This window comes from Pan troglodytes, chromosome 2, assembly GCF_028858775.2.
Source record: "Pan troglodytes isolate AG18354 chromosome 2, NHGRI_mPanTro3-v2.0_pri, whole genome shotgun sequence".
Classification (NCBI taxonomy): Eukaryota; Metazoa; Chordata; class Mammalia; order Primates; family Hominidae; genus Pan; species Pan troglodytes.
Window position 1 is genome coordinate 22,506,796 of NC_086015.1, and position 14,236 is coordinate 22,521,031.

Genomic DNA, 14,236 nt, shown 5'->3' on the forward strand with positions numbered 1-14,236 from the left:
TATACATAAACACTCTCAATGATGTGTTGAGATGGTATGTACTGCAGCCAGACTTTAAACTAGCTCATTATTTTATAATGGGGTGTATACTAAAAATTTATTTTGAAGTCACTTACAAATGTGTTTTCCCCATCAACATTCTGGTGTAGGTATCATTATTTGGGGGCAGAATATCACTGTAATCACACCAAATTTACCTGTGAAGTTACTATTTTCCAGCTACACTGTAGACTAAATTAATAGTTCTGAGTTACTGGAGAAACTCGATCACCAGATCACTATTTCTCTGGAAAAAAATGAATTCCATTTTGAATTTGGAACTTCAGAAATATTTCCATCCTAATGTGCCTCTCAGTAGAGGTTTGTTAGAGGATTTTCCACACATTGGGTAAAGCCAATTGTCAAAAGTCAAATGTTCCCTGAAATTGCTTTTCCTTTAACTAGAGTGGTGACTTGTGCTCTGTGAAAGAGAATTTTCCTTCCTTCCATTTTAATAGCAGGCTTTCATAGGATTGAAGAATTTGTACAAGAGCAACAATTATTATTAGCACCTACTATGTATTGGACACTATATTATTCATTGTATATATATTATCTTATGTAGCCTCCATAACAACCTTGGGATGTTATATTATTATCACCATTCTACAGAAGAGGAAATAGATGTAAAGAAGTCAGCTTGCTGGAAGTCCTATAAATAATAAATGATAGAATTGGGTTGTGCTGTGGTTTGAATGTCTCCTCCCAAATTAATGTTAAAATTTAATTGCCATTGTAGCAGTATTAAGAGGTAGGACTGGTAAGAGGTAGATTAGGCCATGAGAGCTTCACCCTCATGAATGGATTAATCCAGCTTTCACAGGAGTTAGATCATTATAAAAGGCCAAATTTGGTCCTCTTTGTCACTTGCCCTCTCTTGCCCTTCTGCCTTCCACCATGGGATAATGCCACAAGAAGGCCCTAATCAGATGCCAGCTCCTCAATCTTGGACTTAGCCTATGAACTGTGATAAATATTTTTTCTCTTTAGAAATTACTCAGATACAGGTATTTTGTTATAGCAGCACAAAACAATCTGAGACAGGTTGTAAACTCTGGACTGTCTGACCCTAAATTCAAGAGGCTTTTCATGGATGTTGTGGTGGACGTTTGTTGGTTGTGTGCCTGACATCCATTCTCCCTTACCATTATTTTCCTTTGGAAAATTTTATCTTCACTACCTGTCCCCCATACCACACCACATCACAGACATTTAGTTTGTATGGAATTGACCCCACCGCCTGTCTTAGGAGTGAGCCCAGATTGACTTAGGCCAACCACTGTATTATATTCCTCTCCCTCATTTCCCCCTCCCATACTGCCTGGCTCAGAGATAAGTAGGTAGCTCAATCAGAGCCAATGAGATAGAAGGAGATACTTCCTTCTCACCTTGGAAGGAGAAGCTCCCTTCTTTAACTGTGTTGCAAAAGAATGTGAGTTCTGAAATGGCGGAAACATTTTTTTACCTATAGGAGACAGCCTGTTTCTGGTGTGGCAACCACTGTGTAGAGCCTTAGTTTGAAGCCACTGGAGCAGAAGACAGAGGGAATTCAGGGTCAAAACAACAACTTTTGGACTCCTGGGTCAAGCCTTATCTGAAGTAAGAGTGGCTTCTGGGCTCAATTGTAAACATATTTGCTCAAACAACAACTTGTAGTTTGAGCCACGTTATGGGGTTCGTGTCAATTTCAACATAAAGAGTTGTAAGTAATACAGGCACTCCCCAGGACTATTCCTTCATTAAAAACATTTACATCTTCCAAATCTCTGGTATGATGAGATTTGACTTCCACAATCACACTCCTGAAACAATTCAGCAACCTAATTAATCAAATAAGATTGCATTCAGGCTATTCTCCTTGCTAAGTGAAAAAACTTGCCCACTTAAAATTTACAAAGATTCTGAGCAATACAGAATAAAAACAAAGAATGTTTTGGTTAATGATTTTAAGTTAGGCAGAAAAAAAAACTAATTAAACGATGCCTTTTTCTGATAATTCTAGTTAATTGAAGTTTTAATTCCAGTAGGAATAATACAAACTGGGGTCTAAGTTTGGTAAGTAAAGTTTTCAAATTATTTATATATGCTTAATTTAGAAAAATGTATGTACACATTCATTTCCCTGTGAGACATTAAAATATATTAACATAGATTAAGCAAAATATATTTTCCTTTATTGTGATAATTCCTTCTTATCTCCAGTCTTTCCCCCAAATGTGATAAGAATACATAGCTACAGAGGGAGGAGCCAAGATGGCCCAATAGGAACAGCTCCAGTCTACAGCTCCCAGCCTGAGAGACGCAGAAGACGGTGATTTCTGCATTTCCATCTGAGGTACCGGGTTCATCTCGCTAGGGAGTGACAGACAGTGGGCACAGGTCAGTGGGTGCAGCGCACTGTGCTCGATTTGAAGCAGGGCGAGGCATTGCCTCACTCGGGAAGTGCAAGGGGTCAGGGAGTTCCCTTTCCTAATCAAAGAAAGGGGTGACGGACGGCACCTGGAAAATCGGGTCACTCCCACCCGAATACTGTGCTTTTCCGACGGGCTTAAAAAACGGTGCACCACGAGATTATATCCCGCACCTGGCTCGGAGGGTCCTACCCCACGGAGTCTCACTGATTGCTAGCACAGCAGTCTGTGATCAAACTGCAAGGCGGCAGCGAGGCTGGGGGAGGGGCGCCCGCCATTGCCCAGGCTTGATTAGGTAAACAAAGCAGCCGGGAAGCTCCAACTGGGTGGAGCCCACCACAGCTCAAGGAGGCCTGCCTGCCTCTGTAGGCTCCACCTCTGGGGGCAGGGCACAGACAAACAAAAAGACAGCAGTAACCTCTGCAGACTTAAATGTCCCTGTCTGACAGCTTTGAAAAGAGCAGTGGTTCTCCCAGTAGGCAGCTGGAGATCTGAGAACGGGCAGACTGCCTCCTCAAGTGGGTCCCTGACCCCTGACCCCCGAGCAGCCTAACTGGGAGGCACCCTCCAGCAGGGGCACACTGACACCTCACACTGCAGGGTACTACAACAGACCTGCAGCCGAGGGTCCTGTCTATTAGAAGGAAAACTAACAAACAGAAAGGACATCCACACCAAAAACCCATCTGTACATCACCATCATCAAAGACCAAAAGTAGATAAAACCACAAAGATGGGGAAAAAACAGAACAGAAAAACTGGAAACTCTGAAAATCAGAGCGCCTCTCCTCCTCCAAAGGAACGCAGCTCCTCACCAGCAACAGAACAAAGCTGGACGGAGAATGACTTTGATGAGCTGAGAGAAGAAGGCTTCAGACGATCAAATTACTCTGAGCTATGGGAGGACATTCAAACCAAAGGCAAAGAAGTTGAAAACTTTGAAAAAAATTTAGAAGAATGTATAACTGGAGTAACCAATAGAGAGAAGTGCTTAAAGGAGCTGATGGAGCTGAAAGCCAAGGCACGAGAACTACGTGAAGAATGCAGAAGCCTCAGGAGCCGATGCGATCAACTAGAAGAAAGGGTATCAGCAATGGAAGATGAAATGAATGAAATGAAGCGAGAAGGAAAGTTTAGAGAAAACAGAATAAAAAGAAATAAACAAAGCCTCCAAGAAATATGGGACTATGTGAAAAGACCAAATCTGCGTCTGATTGGTGTACCTGAAAGGGATGGGGAGAATGGAACCAAGTTGGAAAACACTCTGCAGGATATTATCCAGGAGAATTTCCCCAATCTAGCAAGGCAGGCCAACGTTCAGATTCAGGAAATACAGAGAACGCCACAAAGATACTCCTTGAGAAGAGCAACTCCAAGACACATAATTGTCAGATTCACCAAAGTGGAAATGAAGGAAAAAATGTTAAGGGCAGCCAGAGAGAAAGGTCGGGTTACCCTCAAAGGGAAGCCCATCAGACTAACAGCGGATCTCTCAGCAGAAACCCTACAAGCCAGAAGAGAGTGGGGACCAATATTCAACATTCTTAAAGGGAAGAATTTTCAACCCAGAATTTCATATCCAGCCAAACTAAGCTTCATAAGTGAAGTAGAAATAAAATCCTTTACAGACAAGCAAATGCTGAGAGATTTTGTCACCACCAGGCCTGCCCTAAAAGAGCTCCTGAAGGAAGCGCTAAACATGGAAAGGAACAACCGGTACCAGCCGCTGCAAAATCATGCCAAAATGTAAGGACCATCGAGACTAGGAAGAAACTGCATCAACTAACTAGCAAAATAACCAGCTAACATCATAATGACAGGATCAAATTCACACATAACACTATTAACTTTAAATGTAAATGGACTAAATGTTCCAATTAAAAGACACAGACTGGCAAATTGGATAAAGAGTCAAGACCCATCAGTGTGCTGTATTCAGGAAACCCATCTCACGTGCAGAGACACACACAGGCTCAAAATAAAGGGATGGAGGAAGATCTACCAAGCAAATGGAAAACAAAAAAAGGCAGGGGTTGCAATCCTAGTCTCTGATAAAACAGACTTTAAACCAACAAAGATCAAAAGAGACAAAGAAGGCCATTACATAATGGTAAAGGGATCAATTCAACAAGAAGAGCTAACTATCCTAAATATATATGCACCCAATACAGGAGCACCCAGATTCATAAAGCAAGTCCTGAGTGACCTACAAAGATACTTAGACTCCCACACATTAATAATGGGAGACTTTAACACCCCACTGTCAACATTAGACAGATCAATGAGACAGAAAGTTAACAAGGATACCCAGGAATTGAGCTCAGCTCTGCACCAAGCAGACCTAATAGACATCTACAGAACTCTCCACCCCAAATCAACAGAATATACATTTTTTTCAGCACCACACCACACCTATTCCAAAATTGACCACATACTTGGAAGTAAAGCTCTCCTCAGCAAATGTAAAAGAACAGAGATTATAACAAACTATCTCTCAGACCACAGTGCAGTCAAACTAGAACTCAGGATTAAGAATCTCACTGAAAACCGCTCAACTACATGGAAACTGAAAAACCTGCTCCTGAATGACTACTGGGTACATAACGAAATGAAGGCAGAAATAAAGATGTTCTTTGAAACCAACAAGAACAAAGACACAACATACCAGAATCTCTGGGACGCATTCAAAGCAGTGTGTAGAGGGAAATTTATAGCACTAAATGCCCACAAGAGAAAGCAGGAAAGATCCAAAATTGACACCCTAACATCACAATTAAAAGAACTAGAAAAGCAAGAGCAAACACATTCAAAAGCTAGCAGAAGGCAAGAAATAACTAAAATCAGAGCAGAACTGAAGGAAATAGAGACACAAAAAACCCTTCAAAAAATTAATGAATCCAGGAGCTGGTTTTTTTGAAAGGATCAACAAAATTGATACACCGCTAGCAAGACTAATAAAGAAAAAAATAGAAGAATCAAATAGACACAATAAAAAATGATAAGGGGGATATCACCACCGATCCCACAGAAATACAAACTACCATCAGAGAATACTATAAACACCTCTACGCAAATAAACTAGAAAATCTAGAAGAAATGGATAAATTCCTTGACACATACACTCTCCCAAGACTAAACCAGGAAGAAGTTGAATCTCTGAATAGACCAATAACAGGATCTGAAATTGTGGCAATAATCAATAGCTTACGAACCAAAAAGAGTTCAGGACCAGATGGATTCACAGCCGAATTCTACCAGAGGTACAAGGAGGAACTGGTACCATTCCTTCTGAAACTATTCCAATCAATAGAAAAAGAGGGAATTCTCCCTAACTCATTTTATGAGGCCAGCATCATTCTGATACCAAAGCCGGGCAGAGACACAACCAAAAAAGAGAATTTTAGACCAATATCCTTGATGAACATTGATGCAAAAATCCTCAATAAAATACTGGCAAACCGAATCCAGCGGCATATCAAAAAGCTTATCCACCATGATCAAGTGGGCTTCATCCCTGGGATGCAAGGCTGGTTCAATATAAGCAAATCAATACATGTAATCCAGCATATAAACAGAGCCAAAGACAAAAACCACATGATTATCTCAATAGATGCAGAAAAGGCCTTTGACAAAATTCAACAACGCTTCATGCTAAAAACTCTCAATAAATTAGGTATTGATGGGACATATTTCAAAATAATAAGAGCTATCTATGACAAACCCACAGCCAGTATCATACTGAATGGGCAAAAACTGGAAGCATTCCCTTTGAAAACGGGCACAAGACAGGGATGCCCTCTCTCACCACTCCTATTCAACATAGTGTTGGAAGTTCTGGCCAGGGCAATTAGGCAGGAGAAGGAAATAAAGGGTATTCAATTAGGAAAAGAGGAAGTCAAATTGTCCCTGTTTGCAGATGACATGATTGTATATCTAGAAAACCCCATTGTCTCAGCCCAAAATCTCCTTAAGCTGATAAGCAACTTCAGGGGTGATCAGCCAGCCACCTGGTGGCAGGCTGATTATATTGGACCTCTTCCATTATGGAAAGTGCAGAAGTTTGTCCTTACTGGAATATACACTTACTCCAGATATAAGTTTGCCTATCCTGCATGTAGTGCTTCTGCCAAGACTACCATCTGTGGACTCACGTAATGCCTTATCAAGTGTCATGGTATTCCACACAGCATTGCCTCTGACCAAGGCACTCACTTTACGGCTAAAGAAGTGTGTCAGTAGGCTCATGCTCATGGAATTCGCTGGTCTTCCCATGTTCCACATCATCCTGAAGAAGATGGATTGATAGAATGTTAGAATAGCTTTTTGAAGTCACAATTACAATGCCAACTAGGCGACGATACTTTGCAGGGCTGGCGCAAAGTTCTCCAGAAGGCTGTATATGCTCTGAATCAGCGTCCAGTGTATGGTACTCTTGCTCCCATAGCCAGGATTCACAAGTCCAGGGATCGAGGGGTGGAAGTGGAAGGGGCACCTCTTGATCATCACCATTCACCGTCACCCCTAGGGATCCACTAGCAACAGTTTTGCTTCCTGTCCCCACAACATTGCATTCTGCTGGCCTAGAGGTCTTAGTTCCAGAGGGAGGAACACTGCCACCAGGAGACACAACAATTCCATTAAACTGGAAGTTAGTATTGCCACCTGGAGACTTTGGGTTCCTCCTACCTTTAAGTCAACAGGCTAAGAAAGGAGTTACAGTGTTGGCTGGGGTGATTTACCTGGACTATCAAGATGAAATCATTCTACTATTCCACAATGGAGGCAAGGAAGAGTATGCATGGAACACAGGAGACCCATTAGGGTGTCTCTTAGTATTACCATGCGTGTGATTAAAGTCAATGGGAAACTACAACAGCCCAATCCAGGCAGGACTACAGATGGCCCAGACTCTTCAGGAATGAAGATTTGGGTCACACCACCAGGAAAAAAACCATGAACTATCGAGGTGCTTGCTGAAGGCAAAGAGAATACAGAATGGGTAGTAGAAGAAGGTAGTCGTCAACACCAGCTACGACTACGTGACCAGTTGCAGAAATGAGGAGTGTAATTGTCATGAATATTTCCTCTTGATTTTGTTAAAATGAAGTTTATGCATGTACACACTTGTACTAAGAAAAATCTTCATTTTCTTTTTCCTTTATTATGTGACATAAGATTTATCGACTTCCTATCAGCATTTAAGTATTGTTAACTTTAGGTAATAGTATCTGGGTTGAGGATTGGTGCATTTCTGGTTTTATGAAGGATAGTTCTATGAAGGATAGTTGTATTATCTTAAGCATAATTATGACCTATTAATATGTTTATTTGAAGAGTATGTATGATCTCAGGAGATGTGTGTGGGTACAAGTTGACAAAGGGTGGACTTGTGATGGTTAATACTGAGTGTCAACTTGATTGGATTGAAGGATGCAAAGTATTGATCCTGGGTGTCTGTGAGGGTGTTGTCAAAGGAGATTAACATTTGAGTCAGTGAACTGGGAAAGGCAGACCCACTCTTAACCTGGGTGGGCACCATCTAATCAGCTTCCAGCGAATAGAAAGCAGGCAGAAAAACATGAAAAGGCTAGATGGCCCAGCCTCCCAGCCTTTCTCCTGTGCTGGATGCTTCCTGACCTCTAACGTCGGACTCCAGGTTCTTCAGTTTTGGAACTCAGACTGGCTTTCCTTGTTCCTCAGCCTGCAGATGGCCTATTGTGGTACCCTGTGATTGTGTGAGTTAATACCTAATAAACTCCCCTTTATATGTATCCAATTAGTTCTGTCCCTCTAGAGAACCCTGGGTAACACAGGATGTTACAGATAAATTTGCTATGAATATTTGTATACAAATCTTTATATTGACAGATACTTTAATTTTCTTGGGGGAAATACTTGGAAGTAGGTTGCATGGATTATATGCATGTGTGTGTTTTGCTTTTTAAGAAACTATCAAATGGTTTTCCAAAGTAGTTGAATCATTTTACATTTCTATCATCAGTGTATGAGAGTTTCAGTTGCTCAAAATTCTTGCTAAAACCAGATGCGGTGTATTTTTTTTTAAATTAGCCATTCTAATAGGTCTATAATGCTATCTCATTGTGATTTTAACTTAATGGTGTTGAGAATCTTTTCAGGTTTATTTGCCATCTATATGTTTTCTTTGATGAAGTGTCTGTTGAAATCTTTTGTCCATTGTTTTCTTATTATTGAATTTTAAGAATTTTAAATATATATATAAATATATTTTGGATATAAGTCTTAAATCAGATATGTGGTTTGCAAATATTTTCTCCCAAGTATCTGGTTTGTCTTTTCATTTTGCTAGCAGTGTGTTTCAAAAAATAGAAGTTTTAAAATTATGATAATGTCCAATGTATCTATATTTTATTTTACAGATTGTGATTTTGGTATCATATCTAAGGAATCTTTACCTAATCAAAGTTGCAGAAGTTTTCTCCTAAAAGTTTTATAGGTTTAAGTTTTACATTTAGGTCTATGATTCATGTTGAGTTAATTTTATGGTGCAAGATATAGATCAAAGTTTATTTTTTTTTCTTGCATATATATATATATATCCAATTATTCCAGCACCATTTGTTGAAAAGACTAATCTTTCTCTACTGAATTGCCTTTGAAACTTTGTCAAAATCATTTGTCTGTATATGTGTGGGTCTATTTCTGGACTCTCTTCTGTTCCATTCGTCTATTTGTCTATCTTTACACCAGTACCAAACTGTCTTGATTATTGTAGCTTCATAATAAGTGTTAGTTCTCTAAATTTGTTCATCTTTTTTTTTCAGAGTTGTTTTGGCTATTCTGGGTCCTTTGAATTTTTATATCAATTTTAGAATCAGTTAATTTCTACAAAAAACCCTGCTAGAATTTTAATTGGGATTGGTTTAAATGTATGGATTGGTTTGGGAAGAGTGGCTTTCTTAGCATTATTGAGTCTTTTGACTAATGAACACAATATAGGTAGAACATCACTAATCTGAAAATCTGAAATTTGAAATGCTCTAAAATCTGAAACTTTTTCGGTAATGACATGATGCCACAAGTGGAAAATTACACATCTGACACCTTTGCTTTCTTATAGTTCAATATATACAAACTTTGTTTTCTGAACAAAAGTATAAAAAATTTTGTGTAAAATTACCTTTAGGCTGTGTACATAAGGTGTATATAAAACAAATGCATTTTGTGTTTAGACTTGGGTCCCATTCCCAAGATATCTCATTATGCATATGCAAATATTCCAAATCCAAAAAAAATTTACAATCCAAAACACTTCTTGTCCCAAGCATTTTGGATGAGGAATACACAACCTGTATATCTCACCATTTATTTCGGTGATCTTTAATTACTTTCAGCAATGTTTTATAGTTATTCAGTGCACAGGTCTTTTACATCTTTTGACACTTTTATTTTTAATTATTTCATATTTTTGAGGCCATTTTTAATGGCATTGTTTTCAAAATATTAACTTCTGATGGTTCATTGCTAATATATAAAATAAAATGGATTTTTATGTATTGATCTTTTATCCTGCAACATTGCTTCAACTCATTTAATAATTCTAGTAGCTTATTTCAAAAATATAGATTCCAGTGGATTTTCTACATGAATAATTATGTCATTTGTGAATAAAGAGTTTTGTTTATTTCTTTTCAATCTGGATACCTTTTATTTCTTTTTCTTGCTTTATTGCATTGACAAGAAATTCCAATATAATGTGAAAGAGAAGTGGTGAGAGTGGATATCTTGCTTTGTTCCTGATCTTAGCTATTCCTTATTTTTTTTAAGCTATATTTTCATAGAAGCCCTTCATCAAGTTGAGAAAGTTCCTTTTTTAAGGCAGTAAAATTCCTTTTTTAAAGCAAATAAAGAATGTATATTGATATTTGTCAAATACTTTCTTCTACATCTATTGAGATGATCATATAGTTAATACATTTCTTTTGTTTCTTTATTATTATGGAGTACATTAATTGATTTTCTGTTGTTAAACCAACCTTGCACACTTGGTCATGATGTATTATCCTTTAACCTGGTGTTGGATTTAATTTGCTCAAATTTCAGTAACAACTTTTTCAACAATGATCGTGAGGGATGTTGGCCTGCAGTTTTCTTTTCTTGTAATATCTCTATCTGTTTTGGACATTTAATTCTGGGCTTATAGAATGAGTTGAAGAATGTCCTCTCCTTTTCAGTTTTGTGCAATAATTTGTGTAGAATGGACACTATTTCTTCCTTGAATATTTGGTAGGATTATCAAGTGAAGCCACCTGGACCTCAGCATTTCTTTGTGGGAAATTGTATAACTATTGATTTAATTTCTTTAATAGTGGAGGGCTATTTATATTACCTAAATTTTTTCTTGAGTTAGCTTTGGTAGTTTGTATCTTTCAAAGAATTTGTCCATTGTATCTAAGTTGTAGAGTTTATTCAAATAAGGTTGTATATAATATTCCCTTAGTGTCATTTTGATATTTGTAAAATTTGCCCTGGTTTCACTTCTTTCATGCCTACTACTGACAATTTGTATCTTCCTTCTTTTTCTCTGACCAGTCTGGCTATGGATTTATTAATTTCATCAATTTTCTCAATTTTCTCAAGACTGACATATTATTTTGCTTTTGTATGTCCCAAAGGCTTTATTTTGCTATCATTTTTGAAATGCTTTTTTCTCAGTGGGTATAGAATTCTAGAATAGTTTTTCCCTCCCAATACTTTAAAGATATTGCCCTACTGTTTTTTACTTTTGCATTGTTTGTAACAGAAATTTACTGTTACCCTTATTTCTGTTTCTGTATACATATCTTTTCCTTCTACTGCTTATAAGATTTCCTCTTTATCACCCATTTTGGTACATTTTATTATTCTGTGCCTTAGTATTCTTTCTTTTATGTTTCTTTTGCTTAGGGTTTGCTAAGCTTCTTATATATGTGGGTTTGTCATTTTTATCAAGTTTGGAAAATTTTCATCCATAATATCTTCAAATATTTCCCCTCCATTATGACTTCAATTACTCATGTATTAGGCTATTTGAGTTGTCCCACACCTAACACTCTGCCCAGTTTTTAACAGTTATGTTTTCTCTCTATGTTTCATTTTGGGTTGCTTCTATTTCCATGCCTTCAAGTTCACTAATCTTTTCTTCCTCAATGTCTAATCTGCTGTTAATTCTAGAAAGTATATTTTTCATCTTATACATTTTAGTTTTAATCATTAAAAGTTTGGTTTGGATCTTTTTATGCTTTTCATGTTTTTACTTAACTTTTTGAACATATGGAATACAATTATAATAACCATTTTAATATCCTTCTCTGCTAACTCTAACATCTGTGGTTAGTTCTTAATCAGATTCAATTGATTGACTTATCTCCTCATTATATATCATATTTTCCTGTTTCTTTTGTGTGTCTGGAAATTTTTGTTTGAATGCCAGACATTGTAAATTATGCCTTGTGGGATGCTATGTATTTTTGTGTTCCTATAAATATTCTTGAGCTTTATTATAGGACACAGTTAAGTTACTTGGAAACAGTTTGATCTTTTCTACCCTTGTTTTTAGGCATTGCTAGGTAGACCAGAGTAGTGTTAGTCATGGGCTAATTATTCATTACTACTGAAGCAAGACCCTTCAGAATACCATACTCAATGCCACGTAAATCTTGAGGTTTTCCAGTCTTCCTGGTGGATGGCAGGCACTATTCTCCCCAGTGAATGCTCACTAGGTACATTTTGGGTGGTCCTTTCTCTGGCCGTAGGTAGTATCTTTACATGAATGCATTTACCCATACTCAGAATGAGGGACATTTTGTAGAAATCTGAAGTTCTCTCTCTGCACAGCTCTTTCCTTTCTGGTAATCTGTTCTGTGAACTCAAGCTGTTTTGGTCTCCTCAGACCCTCCATTTCATTTCCTCAGCTCATAGAGTCTTCTACACTCCACCTGGGTTCCCCTCCCTGTTCTGCGGCCTGGAAACTCCCTTAAGGTAGTAAGGTAGAGGAATCATAGAGTCCACATCACTTGTTTCACATATCTGAGGGCTCAGTATCCTGCATCGCCTGATGACTCAGTGTCTTAAAAACTATTGTTCATATATTTTGTTTATTTTTTTGTTGTTTCAGGTGGAAGAGTAAACTGTTCCTGTTTCTCCATCTTGACAGGAAGCAGAAGTTCTCCTTAGCTGATTTTTCTTCTTGCCTTATACTGGGTTCTTTAACACCAGAACAAAAATAAATAAATAAAAGAATCTTCCAGAAATTCATGAAGAGACTTCAGGTATGCAGCATAGGTGTTTGACAACTACGTAGAGCAGTAGGCCAGTCTTAATTTGTTTCATTAATCTGGTAAAAAAAGAAGGATTTGCATGAAATTCGCAATTCAGATTGCCATATTAGCCACTAAGTCAGAAGACTTGAGAGCTGAGCCTTGGAGAAACAAAATCCTTGACAGTTGTTGATGTTTTTGTAGTAGGAGACTTCTATTATTTTAGCAAACAGAAAGACTGCATAAAAATGTCAGAAAGAAACTACTTTTGGAGAAAAAAATAGGAACTGACTCACTAAAGGGACCTATTGGGGATAATTACCCAGAGCCTGTGGTAGATCAGGATGGCTGATTTAAAGTTATTGTTTTTGCAAATTCTGCAAAAAACAAAAAAACAAAGATTTTTTTTTCTTGGCTTTAGCAATAGTGGAAAAATTTCTTCCACAGCTGTAATCTCATGTAAACTGCCAAAGTGGATTTTATTCTCTGAGTTTCTCAAGCCTCCTTTTCTCTAATACAGAGTAATATTGGCTAATGATAAAACAGTACAAACTATAATTTGAAATAGTGTTTCAATTTTCAATTTGCAGTCTGGGAATAGATCACAAGAATTTTAGTTTGTTGGTTTCCTGCTGCCTTAGGTCAGGAAAGCCTGAACTTTCTCATCCAACACCTGTTCAAGTCGGAGGATGCTGATTAATTCATGATGGAAAGGTATCAATTTCACAGCCCAGACCTCTACATTCTTGAAATGCTCTTCTCATGGGAGACATTAAATAAGCTTTGAATTAACTGTAAGTAAATAAATATTCAATTATTTGAATAGCACTATATTCTGTTTCATTAAAAATATTTCTTACTTGATTTTTCTCACCAATAAAAGTATTCAAAAATGTTTAATTCAATCATCATCACATCAAGAATTGCGATATTATCTCCGAATTATATAAGTGATTTTCTGGTCATGCACATACCAGTTGTTCTTACTCTATATAAACGTACTTTTTTGTTAAAATATAATCATTTAGTTTAAAATTGAGATATCCTTGTTAAGGAGAATTTCAAATATATTTAACAACAACAATAAAAAGCTTAAATATAAATAGCAAATGTGAGTAAGCATGGGATAATTGAATGGCTTTTTATATTTTTGGAAGTCAATTCCATCTTCATAGATTAATTCTTCCAGGTTTTAATTCACATTAAGTTCTAATGGCTGACACCATTTTTCCTCCTCTGTATCTTCTTCAGAATATGGACATCTTGGGTTGTTGTGAGAATGGAGTTACCAAAGTTATAATCAGTTAAACACTAAGCAAAGTGTTATGGCAAAGTGTAGTCAAGTGCGTTTCCTGTCAGATGGTCAACACCTTAAGTGCTCGAGGTTGAAGAGAATTGTTTTCATCTCTGTTGATAGGAAGAACCAATGATGTGATCCCTGGATACTGGCAATTGTTGCCCAAGAAACCCTCTCCCCTTGCTATGGGAGTGCTGGGCACCCAAATAATG

At 37.5% G+C, this 14,236-nt stretch overlaps 1 long non-coding RNA gene across 3 annotated transcripts in view; it reads left to right on the forward strand.

Moving 5' to 3' along the window:
• The window catches only part of LOC134809542 (uncharacterized), a 148,678-nt gene that overhangs the window by 68,849 nt on the left and 65,593 nt on the right, over positions 1-14,236 (forward strand). For 2 of the 3 annotated variants that reach the window (XR_010155508.1, XR_010155510.1), the window contains 2 exons: positions 12,586-12,739; positions 13,369-13,521. This is a non-coding gene — a long non-coding RNA (uncharacterized LOC134809542). Of the gene's footprint in view, positions 1-2,241; positions 2,419-12,585; positions 12,740-13,368; positions 13,522-14,236 lie in introns of all 3 variants that reach the window. The other variant, XR_010155509.1, reaches the window with a different exon arrangement.